The sequence below is a fragment of the Triticum aestivum genome, chromosome 2A (assembly GCF_018294505.1).
Source record: "Triticum aestivum cultivar Chinese Spring chromosome 2A, IWGSC CS RefSeq v2.1, whole genome shotgun sequence".
Taxonomy (NCBI): Eukaryota; Viridiplantae; Streptophyta; class Magnoliopsida; order Poales; family Poaceae; genus Triticum; species Triticum aestivum.
The window spans coordinates 18,969,332-18,982,032 of record NC_057797.1 but is presented as its reverse complement, the minus strand read 5'-3'; the positions used below and the strand labels follow the sequence as shown (position 1 = coordinate 18,982,032).

Here is a 12,701-nt window from a genome sequence, read left to right as displayed (position 1 = left end):
TTGAACATATTTAAACACAAATAAATATAAAAAAGACCATTTAAAATGCATAAAAAATATTGGGGATCCTAGGAATCGAACCCAAGACCTCTTGGTGTGTGTGCTGCATGCTGACCAGTCGAGCTAGTGGGTGGGTTCTGTTGTAGATAGGGTTAGGCTGTAGATAGTGCTAGTGTGGGCTAGATTAAAACAAAATTCTAATGGCGCACCGAGGGGTGGTGCGCCATTAGAATAGTCGTACTTATGGCTCACGAGGGGGTGGTGCACCATTAGAAAGCTTCCCCCCCACACTAAATCCCCAATCTCTCTAATCTCTCCCCTGCCTCATCGATCTCACCCGCTGCCCCCCGTGTTCGCCGTCCCCCTCGCCGCCCCCCTCGCCTCCTTCGCCGTCCCCGAGCAGCGTGGCCAGTCCGGACCAGGGAGGAGTGCCCCGACGGGCTGGGAAGCTGCTGCTGCCAAGTGACTCTCGGGCCGGGAGGACCGTCGCCGCAGATCGAGGAGGACCGCCACCGTAGATCGAGGACCGCCCAACCGACCAACCTCCTTGCTCACGCCACCCAAACACGCCCGCCTCTCCCCGACGCCGGCGCGCTAGCCAGCAGGTGATAATCTTCCCGGCGTACCTCCTCCGCCATATTGGGCTTCTTCCCGGTGGTAAGCCCTCGCCTCGTCTCCCCCTCTTTCCCCTGGTCGTCTAGGTTTGTTCCATCCGCCCGTCCATGACTGCCGCCTCGTCTTCCCTGGCGAGCTCACGCCGTCTCCGAGGGCACCAGGGTCGTCACCAAGTCACTTCGTCTTAGATTGCCGCTGCCTGAGTCTGTTTAGTATGGTTCGGTCTGTTCATGATGCTTTTAGTGATGGATGGAAGTTGCTGAATGATTCCAGAACTGAATTTCTAATGCTTTTTGGTAAACTGGGACTTTGAAAGTAATGATTCATTTCTGCTAAGTTGTAATTATCACTATAATCTCTGCCATGCGATTGTTACTTTTAGTAATACACACAGATTCTAGATAGGTGATTGATCCACCCACAAGGGTGTACTTCTAAGTTAGGTGCAGTGCCCACCAGATTGTTCAATGGCCCCGTTTAATTGTGTGTTGTCACTGAGCATTGCCGTTGTGATGATCATTAACCTGGTTTGCCAATGGGTTGTTGTCTCATTGGTGGTCACTGAATTTGTGCTGCTCTTGCAACCTGAGATTTTGAAAGCAGCAATACAGCTTCACCTCCTCTTAGGTTTAGTTACTTTGGTTGTTGACTCTAGTTATCTGCAAGTCATTGAAGTACTGGTGCTGGATGGAAGTTGTCCAGTTATCGCTTGGCTCTTTGGTTGTGAGAACTAAATCTGTGATTCTTCTTGTAAACCGAGACTTCAAAAGTAATGAAATTATTTTTGTTGTGATATATAGTTGTTAGTTGTTACTAATCTCTGCCATACAATTGTGCTCCTTATAGTAGTAGTAATAATAATGTGTAGTAAGATTTTAGACCAATGACCATGGCAGTAGCTGGCATTTTGTTATGATAATTTCAGTATATATCTTACTGTCCTTTGCTGATCTCATTGTATTTTCAATTCACAGGCAACTCTCCGACGAAGTCTCCTCCAGGTAATATATGTCTCATGCTTTCTAAAGAGTACTAGTATACTGACTAAACTATCCACTTGCTATGCTTAGCTGCTCTGTTGTCTGAATCGTGACACTTTGCCAGCTGAAACTTGCCTATCACACTGTCGCTGCATTGCTCAACTAAAAACACAAATATTTGTAGTTTTTGCCTGTCATAATGCAACTAAGCATACTAGTCTCAACTAAGCATACTAGATTTTTGTAGTGAGACAGTAAGATAGTGAGACAGTAAGAAGGAAACTTCCCAGATTATGTAGAAAGAAAATACTTTGTTTGACAGCAAGTACCATGACATGAATCAAAAAACATATACGGTGGGAAAAATAAAATGGCAGAAACCTGGGAGGTTCTGGTTTGCTGTACCTCCACCAGTTTGGGTTGGTGAATGTGGATGATTTTTTTATCCTATGAACTCATTGTACTGCTACAAGAATTTGGTATCACCATGGTGTAATTTTGTTAACATTCTGGTTTTGTTAGATAGTGGCTACACTAATCTAGAGTGATACAATTTTCCTTCCCATTGGTTTCATCATGTTCAGTGTATATAGTTATAACATCATGTGGGTTTTTTAAGTCTGTTTACAGCTCATGTGGGTTTTAACATCATGTGGGTTGGTGAATGTGGATGATTTTTTATCCTGTGAACTTGAATGTTGCCATGTTGTTTTCTTCAGAGGCTATTGTCAAAAACTTGAGCTACTGTCTTGCAAAGATGATGACCATCTTGCTAGTTTGCTGGGTTTTGTCTCCGACCATTGTGTCGTGATGAATTTGCAGGTACCCCGAGTTGCCCTTGAGTTTGCCGGAATGTCGATTAACTTCCGTTCCGGCAAATTCGGGTACTCCATATGTCCTATTTTCAGCAAAGGTCATGCTAAAATTTTCCGTGAATTTTAGCATGACTTTGCTAAAAATAGGACATATGGGGTACTTGCGACTAATGCATGGTCCGGGGTATCTTAGTACTTAGTTAAGTAGGATCAACTGCCCTGCCATTCTTGCTGCATTAAACCATAGGTGGCAATAGAGCCAAGTGATTAGGCCCAACTTAGAATTCTCCTTAGCATCGATAAACCCTAGATGATAAACCCAACATAGGTGGCAATAGAGCCAAGTGATTAGTGCCAAGTGATTAGGCCCAACCTAGGGTGCCTCGGCATCGATAAACCCTAAATGACGAAAACTTAACTTGGCTGCCCCGGATGCCTCGGTGTCGATGAGACACCGAGGTGATGTACGCTTAGGATTTTATAGGGTGCCTCGGTGTCGACAAACCCTAAATGATGAGACCATGATCTTGTTCCTTGACAATAACCAACTTTTTGACCAAACTTTTTTCCTATTTAGAGCAAAACATGGCCCACAACGATGAGGCCGGTGGTTCGGGCGGCAAGCAATTCTAGGAGCTGTCCCAAGAGCTGGAGGAACAACCTCACCGCTATGATGACGCCGCGGAAGACACCGATCCTGATTACACAACCCCTAGTGGCGTTGGGGATGACACCACTGATGGTGCCGCCGAGGATGCCACCACTGATGATGGCGGCGCACACACAGATGGCAGCCAACCGAAGAAGCAAAGGAAGGACCGGCGCCCGAATGCGCTCCGCACCGTCAAGGAGGAATTCACTCAAGTGGACTCCGACGGGAATCCAACGGAGCCCAAACATATAGTCAAGGGGTACTCGGTTCAGCTCGGGTGCATTCTCCGGAGCACCGTCTCGATCAACACCGAGAACCTTAGGCATAAGGACCGAGGGAATTTGCGCAACCTCCTCTTCACGAAGCTGCACGAACGATACAAGTTCCCCGCCGAATTTGAAAACACACGCCTCTCAGGGAATAAAGTGAACAGTGCCGCCCTCACGAAGATGAGCACGGCCCTGTCTACTTGGAGAAGCACGGTGAAGAGAATGATTGATAAAGGTGATAGTTATGAAAAGATCAAGGCGAAATATCCTTTGATGAGCGAACATGAGTACAAGGAGTTCAAGATCAAGTGCCAGAGCCCCGCAACCTCCGAATCAAGTAAGTGGGGGAAAGAAATGCGGGAGTTGAACTTAGGGGAACACAAACTCGGTCCCGGCGGTTACAGAGTGGCGGGGCCTATATCGGACAAGGAGGACGCGGAGCGTGCCGAGCAAGGCCTACCGCCCCGCTTCGAGAAATACAGCGGTGACAAGCAGACCAGGAACTATGTCAGGGCCCGGTACAAGGAGGACCCGATAACAAAGGAGCTTACCACGGATCCGAAGACCAGGGCGCTTGAGCTTCTTCTGGTAAGGAATACACCCCCGCGTAATTAGCTCCATATGAAAGCAGTCTAATTAATCCCCAATATTTCTAAATGGTTCACGTTCCTTTCGCAGGACAATGAAAGCAGTAGCGCGGGGTCGTCTAAGAGCTCCCCTTTCGACACCCCTTTAAATAGGGCGTTGAACGTAATGAAAAACAAGGATAAGCTCAATAAGCCGACGTCAGCTGGTCGTGTGGCCGGCAAAGGCTTGTCCACAAAATGGGGGTCATACTATACCGCTGGTGTGCGGAAGGAGAAAAAGACCAGCTCGGAAAGCCAGACGCGCGAGGTTGAAGAACTCAAGGCACAAGCGGCGCGGATTCCGGAGCTTGTCCAAGAGCAAGTGCAACAACAACTTGGAACGACGCTCAACACCATGGTGCCTACGTTGATTCATGGGCTGACGACGTGGATTGCGGGCGGCCAAAAGGGGCCTCCCGCGGTTCCCAGCTTCACGGCCAGCAACTCGCACAGCGCGCAGGCGGCACCATTAGTGTCTCCGGCGGCGGCGCCATTGGTGTCTCCGGCGGAGGCGGTATTCGTGTCTCCGGCGCCGGCACGGGCATTGGAGATTAATGCACCCGGGTGTACGCCGGCCGGCACCTCGCCAGCAAGCGCCCCCTCCGTCAGTTGCACGCCCGCCGTTGGCGGTGCCTCGACATTAGCCGAGCTCGACGGCATCACGGTAACTAAGCCTCTCGGTCGATGACTTCATCTCCTTGCCTTTGACTAGGCATCCCTGACGCCCTATACATGTTTTCGCAGGGCACCGCCGACGTTCCTTGCACTCTTCTGCACTTCGTGGGCGCCGAGTTGGTCGATGTCGCCAAGGGCAGAATCGTTCAACCGGGCAACCCCATGTTCCACGGTAATCCGATGCCAACCACAATGTATAGGGTTGAAGTGGTCCGGGTGCTGCCAGGCTGCGACGAGTTGTTACCTCCGATTCGACCCGCTGGGGCCGACGAACAAGATGAGATGACCCTCGGCACCTGCGTAAACTGGCCCCTGCTATGGCCGAAGAGCCAGATTCGTTTGGGGGCGGGGGACACCACCCCACAGACAAGACCGCCAGTCGTGCCGACGCCAAGCCATGGCAAGAACGCCGCAACGCTACCGGACCTGCCGGACATCCCTATGGCATAGGATCCGGACAGCCCTATGGCACAGGATCCGGACGGCGACGACAACGACGACGGTACATTTACCAAAGTTGATAGGTACTTTGCCGAACATGGGTACGCTGACGAGTTCTGCGGGCCTCTTTCTCAAGAACCCAACCAAGACGACCGCGATCGAGCTGGTACGGCGGAGAAATCCAATTGCAACAAGCGTCGTCTGGCGTTCAGTTCTCAGGACACGCCTCCAGCTCCTGCCTTCACCGAGCCTCAGATAGCTGAGGCGCGAAATATTATCAGCCCCAACACGCTGAAGAAGGTGGTCTGTGAGCAGAACTCGGTCCCATTACAGGAGATCAAGAAGAAGGGACGGAAACGAAAGACTAACAAGGGCGCCGGTGCGAGCCAGCCGGCACCGAGTTCGATCCGTGCTCAGGACGGGCCACCTTCACCTAAGGATATCTCGAGGAGGGTGCATGTGGCGGGTAGGGCGATGCTGCCGCCAAATATGCTGAATGCTGCAACCGGTGCTATGCGGAGTCTGCACGACAGTGTTCTTTCTTTGGAGAAGCGGCGTCTTAGAGAGAAGGATGTGGCATACCCGGTTTTCGTGGCCAAGGTGCCAGAGAGCAAGGGCTTTGTGGATGGCGACATCGGGGGTACGATCGTCCTGCGGTTTGATGACATCTTTGCTATGTTTAACCTTCATCCGCTGCACTACACCTTCGTTCGGCTGTTTTCGCTGAGCATGCAGATGCGGATCATTAGAGACAAGACCCCGGACATCGTGATAGTCGACCCCTTCTACATGCATGCCAAGCACTTGAGCAGCGCTGGGGACCGCCAAGTTGCGAGTTCACACCTCGAAGGCATCATTCTGGCAAACGCAGATAAGAATAACTTCCATGTGGCTTACTTTCCCGAGTAAGTCATCCCTTAACCGCCTCGTAACATATGATTTCTTAGATTTCGATCGTTCTTTTTTTTCTAACATTCCGTGTTTTGTGCAGTGACACACATTGCACACTCATCCTCTTAAGCCCGAAATATTCCATGGCCACGTATTTCGACCCGAACCATAACTCCAAGATAGACTACACAAATGTCAAGAAAGTTCTTGATGATGTTCTCCCCGGCTACGCCAAATCTGGAGGCACCTTCACCAGGCCAGTTCGTAAGTACGGCAAGCACATCTTCTCACACAATACGAAGTTCTGCTGCGTCAAGCAGCCGCCTGGCGGTCATAAGGATGCCTACTATGCCCTCCATCACATGCGGGCGATCGTAAGGGACCATCATCACCTTCTGCTACCAGATAATCTCAAAGATTGGGCCGCGAGCTTGTCGGCCGTCCAGGACGCGGACCTCAGACAAGAATTCTTTCGCATCCAGTCGGAGTTTGCGGACATCATCCATCAAGATGTCCTTCATACCGCGGGGCAGTTCTTCCTCAGATATCAACCGTCCAACAGTGAGATAGATGAAAGTGACAACGACCGTGATTTCATGACCATCACGACAGACGGCGGCTTCACCCACGCTCCTGTCCGATGAGTCGAGTCGAAAGTAGTGATGTGATGGTAGTTTAGATGATCGATATCGACTTGTAATGTGAAGGCAAACTCGATACTCGCGGTCTTGAGACTTGTAATGTTTTATCTTTGTGCGGTCTTTTGAATTCGGAGACTAATATGATGAATTGTATTCGGAGACTATTGTATTTGATGAATCTGATGTTGCTGTGTGCTGCTGTCTATATTTTGTCCCATAATATTTTTTATAACCTGTGCAAAAATCAGAAAAGCAAAAAAAATCTAATATTCACACTAATGGCGCACCACACAAGACACTAATGGCGCACTATGATCATCACACTAATGGCGCATTAGCTGCTGGTGCGCCATTAGAATGCCAAAGCACATGGGTACATATGGCCCCCTGGGAGGCATTCTAATGGCGCACTGCAGGCTATACTAATGGCGCACTACAGGGTGCGCCATTAGAACACCATATACTAATGGCGCACTAGTGGTGCGCCATTAGAATTTGATTCTAATGGCGTGATGCCAGTGGCGCACCAGCAGTGCGCCATTAGAAGGCAAATCCGGTCCGCCACTAGCATGCCTTTTCCTAGTAGTGTTGCGCTCTTGTGTACCCATTTTTGTCTGCCATCTGTTGTAGAAATCGAAGAGGTAGGTTATGTCATTTGTCCAAGTTAAAAGCCTACCCTCGACTCATAACTAGGACCATAGTTTATTTTCATTCCGGTTGCAAGTCCACCATCGGCTCCCAACTGGAACCCAGCCGATGCGAGCAGGAAGGAGGGAGTCGACTAAGGGGTTCGATATTTTGTCCTCGTGATGAAGAAAGATGGCAGTCAATGATGATGCGAAGTGATCTTGGATCCATCTTTGTCCCTTTTGCCCTAATTTTCATCTAGGGATTCATTATGGCGGCGTGTTGGAAGCTTGTTTCGTTGCTTATTTCTAGATGTAACAAATTTACTATTTTTCACAACCGGATCTTAATTTTTTTGTCCCAATTGCAAGTCCATACTCGAGTCGCAACTCGGGCCCGATTTGTTTTCCAGTTGCAAGTCCACCATCGACTCCCAACTGGGACCCGACCTTCTTTTCCCAATTGATAGTTGAACCTCGATTCACAACTCGAGTTTTTGTCCCAGTTGCAAGTCTACCGTTGACTTGCAATTGGGCCCAACCTTTTTTGTCCTAGTTGCAAGTCCATCCCTTGACTCACAACCGGGGCCGGACATTTTCTTGTCTCAGTTGCAAGTACACCCTCGACTCGCAACTTGGGTCCAACACTTTTTTTCCTAGTTGCAAATCCATCCTCAACGCGCAACTGGACACAACCTTTTTTCCAGTTGTAATTCCACCCTTGACCCGCAACTAGGCCCTAATCTTTTTTAGTCCCGATTGCAAGTTCACCCTCGAGTCGCAACTCAGGACCAACTTTTTTTCTCCAAGTTGCAAGTCCACGATCGACACCCAACTAGGGCTCGATCTTTTTTCCCAGTTGATAGTCCAAACTCGACTCACAACTCGGGTCAACCGTTCTTGTCACATTTGTAAGTCTACCGTGGACTCACGACTGGGCCCAACCTTTGTTGTCCCAGTTGCAAGTCCACCCTTGACTCGCAACTGGGGTCGAACCTTTTTTTTGTCTTAGTTGCAAGTCCACCTCGACTCGCAACTCGGGCCCAACACTTTGTTTTCTAGTTGCAAGTCCACCCTTGACTCGCAACTAGGACACGACCTTTTTTTGTCCCAGTTGCAAGTCCACCCATGACTCGCAAGTGGGGCCTGGCATTTTTTTTGTCCCAGTCGCAAGTCCACCCTCGACTCGCAACTGGAGCCTGGCCTTTTTTCCAGTTGCAAGTCCACACACAAATTGCAATTGGGGTCTGACCTTTCTTCTCTCAGTTGCAATCCCACCCTCAACTCGCAACTTGGGTCTGACCTACTTTTTGTCCCAGTTGCAAGTTCATCCTCAACTTTGCAACTGGGCCCGACCTTTTTTGTCCTAGTTGCAAGTCCACCCTTGACTCACAACGGGGTAAGGACTTTTTATTTGTCTTAGTTGCAAGTCTACCCTCGACTCACAACTGGGGCCAAACCTTTTTTTGTCTTAGTTGCAAGTCCACCTCAACTCGCAACTCAGGCCTAACACTTTGTTTCCTAGTTGCAAGTCCACCCTTGACTCGCAACTAGGACGCGTCCTTTTTTGTCCCAGTTGCAAGTCCACCCATGACTCGCAAGTGGGCCTGACATTTTTTTGTCCCATTCGCAAGTCCACCCTCTACTCGCAACTAGGGCCCGACCTTTTTTTCAGTTGCAAGTCCACACACAAATTACAACTGGCCTTTTTTGTCTCAGTTGCAATCCCACCCTTAACTCGCAACTTGGGTCCGACCTACTTTTTGTCCTAGTTGCAAGTCCATCCTCAACTTTGCAGATGGGCCCGACCTTTTTTGTTCTAGTTGCAAGTTCACCTTGACTCGCAACTGGGTAAGGACTTTTTATTTGTCTTAGTTGCAAGTCCACCCTCGATTCGCAACTCGGGCCTAATACTTTTTTTCGTAGTTGCAAGTCCACAGTCAATTCACAACTAGGGCGTGACCTTTTTCTGTCCCAGTTGCAAGTCCACCCTTGACTCGCAATTGGGCCCCGACCTTTTTCTGTCCCAGTTGCATGTCCTCCCCTCTCAACCCACAAATGTGCTTGAAGTTTTTTTTGTCGCCTCGGTTTGCAAGTCCACCCTTAGCTTAAAAATAGCACTGACCCCTTTTTTTGTTCCCCGCTCCTAGTTGTAAGCCCACCCTCTACTTGCAATCGAGCTTTTTTAACTCTTTTTTTGTTGCCTTGATTAAAGCCCTACCCTTGTTTTTGCGAGTAGGTTGTCCATTTTTATTCTTCGCGCCCAGTTGCAAGTCCAACACCGACTTTCAATTGGGCTCAATTTCTTTTGTCGCAAACACAAGTCACATCAACTTGCAACTAGGGCGAGAGGCCAATTTTTATCCCAGGTACAATTCCAATTCCATACCCTGACAGTTACTAGTCCACCTTTTCTTTTTCTTGTTCGCCTTTTTTAGCTGCTCAAATTAGTTTGTTTGTTTTTCTTTTTTGGGCCCAAACCATTTTTTTCAAATGTCCCAGTTGTAAGCCCATCTTCGGCCATTTTTTTCGAAAGATATGCAGCCGAGCCGGAGGGCTCCAAGTTTTCCTGTGTTATTTTTTTGAAAAAGCCACCATTTATATGATTTAGTGCCCAACCCATTGCGTTTGTTCCCCACCTTTTTTCAAAATCTCATAGTTGTATATAATTTTTAAAATGTTCCAATTTTAATAATTTGTTCATGATTTTCAGGAAAAAAATTAATAATTTTAAAAATTGTTCATATTTTATAAAAAACTAGGACATCTGAAAAATTGCTTCACCATTTTTTTAATTTCATGAGCATTCGTTTGAATTTGTGATCATTTGTCATAATTATTATCAAATTTTAAATTTACAAACTTTTCTTTTATGACTAGAATCCATTGTTAAAATAAAAATTTATTTATCAAAATCGTAATTTTTTAATTTCCATTTCTATAATTCATTTTTATCATATGCGGTTGTCCAAACACAGTCATCCATCCATTTGTCAGATAGGTACTTTCGAAATTCTCTGCCGAATCATGAGGTATATGGAAGCTGGCTCTAGCGATCAAGCAATCGTGCACTGATGATAGCACACGTCTCCCTATAATGGTTGTTTTTATATGCACGCACGCGCACACACACATATACGCTTCGTCCATTCCATGTTGGAAAAGCCGGAGAAGGGCCAGCCCAGGGCAGAGCGACACGAGCGATTGCTTCTCTACAGTGCGACAAAAAAAGCTGGGAGAAGGAAAAATGGGACCAACAATTAGAAAAACAAAATAGAGGACAGAAAATAAAAACAAACAAACAAACAACACCGAGATTTGTCTCATGTGGGATGATGTCATAGTCAGATGTGAGATATTATCAAACCCAGAATTGAAAGACAGATACGCCCATAGACCGAGAGTTCCCCTCCGTCATCAACTTGTGACCCAAGGCAAACTGGCTCTAGTGTGAGGCAGGCTATAAAGATCTGCATGACTTGATCAAAACGCAAGAGAAATAAATCCCCATGCGCAAGCATCAACGCAAGGCAAGATGGAATCTGTGAAGGAGTTCGCCCACCGCCGCTTCCAGAAGCTAGGCCGATGGTTCCGCAGGGAGACCGAGGTCGACGGCCTGCAGGCCTTCGCCCTCGGCCTGAACAAGCGGCTTGCGGACGACGCCGGCAGGAGCGGCAACCTGGTCTTCTCCCCGCTGTCCGTCTACGCGGCGCTCTCCCTGGTGGCCGCTGGTGCCCGCGACCGCACCCTCGACGAGCTGCTCGGTGTCCTCGGTGCGCCGTCGCGGGACTTCCTCGCCGGCCACGTCCGCGCGCTCGCCAAGCAGGTCCTCGCAGACCGGTCCCGGACAGGCGGCCCGCGCGTCAGCTTCGCGAGCGGCGTGTGGCATGACCGGACCATGCATGCCCATCCGCCCCGCCTACCGCGATGCCGCCGAGTCCTTGAAGGCCGTCGCCCACGCCGTCAACTTCCGCCAAAAGGTCGGTGCAACGCCATCTTCCGTTTTCCCATGACCGATTTGTACTCTGTAATTCTGTATACGGTCGATCAATGCCACTGCCAACGTGGATGCAATTCGTGGTGCAGCCGGAGGAGGCGAGGGAGCAGATCAACGCATGGGTGTCGTCGTCGACCAACGGCCTCATCCCCTCCCTCGTCGACCGGGGCGCGCTGTCCAACCTCACCGACCTAGTGCTCGCCAACGCCATCTACTTTAAGGGCAAGTGGGCGGAGCCATTCGACAAGTATCTCACAAAGAAGGACAAGTTCCACCGCCTCGACGGCACCGCCGTCGATGCTCCATTCATGCGCGGTCTCGGCATGCACAGCATCGCCTGCCACGATGGCTTCAAGGTGCTCCAGCTCCGGTACGAGGAAGGGCGCCGCACGTTGCAGCCATGGATGCGAGCGCCGGCGCCGATTTACTCCATGTGTGTATTCCTTCCCGATGCTCGCGACGGGCTGTGGAGACTCATCGACAAGATCGCCTGCAACCCCGACTTTCTGCGCAAGCACCTGCCGAGGAGAACCGTGCTGGTCGACGACTTCCGGATGCCTAAATTCAAAGTCACATTCGGCATGACAATGAACGGCGTTCTCCGGGAGATGGGGGTCAAGGAGGTGTTCGAGCTGGGGAAGGCCGACCTGTCCGACATGATGGCGGAGGACGGCGCAAGGAGGAAGCTGGCACTAGAGCAGGTGATCCACAGGGCCGTCATCGAGGTGAACGAGGAAGGCACTGAGGCTGCGGCGGCCACTTACTCGATGTTACCCATGTGCTCAGCGAACCCAGCACCGCCTCCGCCGCGTGTGAACTTTGTTGCTGACCATCCGTTTGCCTTCTTCGTCATCGAGGAGGTGTCAGGGGCGATCCTCTTCGCCGGGCACGTCCTTGACCCCACCATCAAATGAGGAAAGGCCGTGCATGCATCCACACTTGGATTTTTTATAGCATGAACTTCTGATTAGATACGTACGTACATTAAAACCTTTGCTACACCCAGTTCCGTTCAGTTCCATGTTTCCTGTTAAATGGTTGAAATCTTGCATCGGGAGGTACATCATTGCTGAAGCACACAAAACCCTTGGCTTTTTTAGTAAGAACATCCACCCTTATTCTCAGTTTCTCACATGGAGATAATTAAGATTTTAGGGAAGTAAGGGTTGAAATTTACCTGGTCAACAAGCAGGGCCCACGTATAGGCCACTGCAGATCAAGGAGAAGCTCGCGCCCGCGCAAGGTGTCGGGGCGCCAGCGGCTTGGTTTCTCCTGATTCTTCAAGTCTTCACCGCTAGCAGCAAGAGTGCCGCTACCGAACGTGCCTTGCGCTTCTTCTCGGATTTCCCTACGCAACCGTTCCTTAACCAACTTTCCCTGTGGAGCACCACCGTGCCCCTCCATAGGACAATAATCCTAGACCTACGAACCCACTACGTACTCCTACGTAATCTTCCAATCCAATAATACACC

At 49.5% G+C, this 12,701-nt stretch overlaps 1 pseudogene; it reads left to right on the top strand.

The window, feature by feature from the left end:
• Window positions 1-10,622: 10,622 nt before the first annotated feature.
• Window positions 10,623-12,300, top strand: LOC123184341 (putative serpin-Z5; annotated as a pseudogene).
• Window positions 12,301-12,701: the final 401 nt, after the last annotated feature.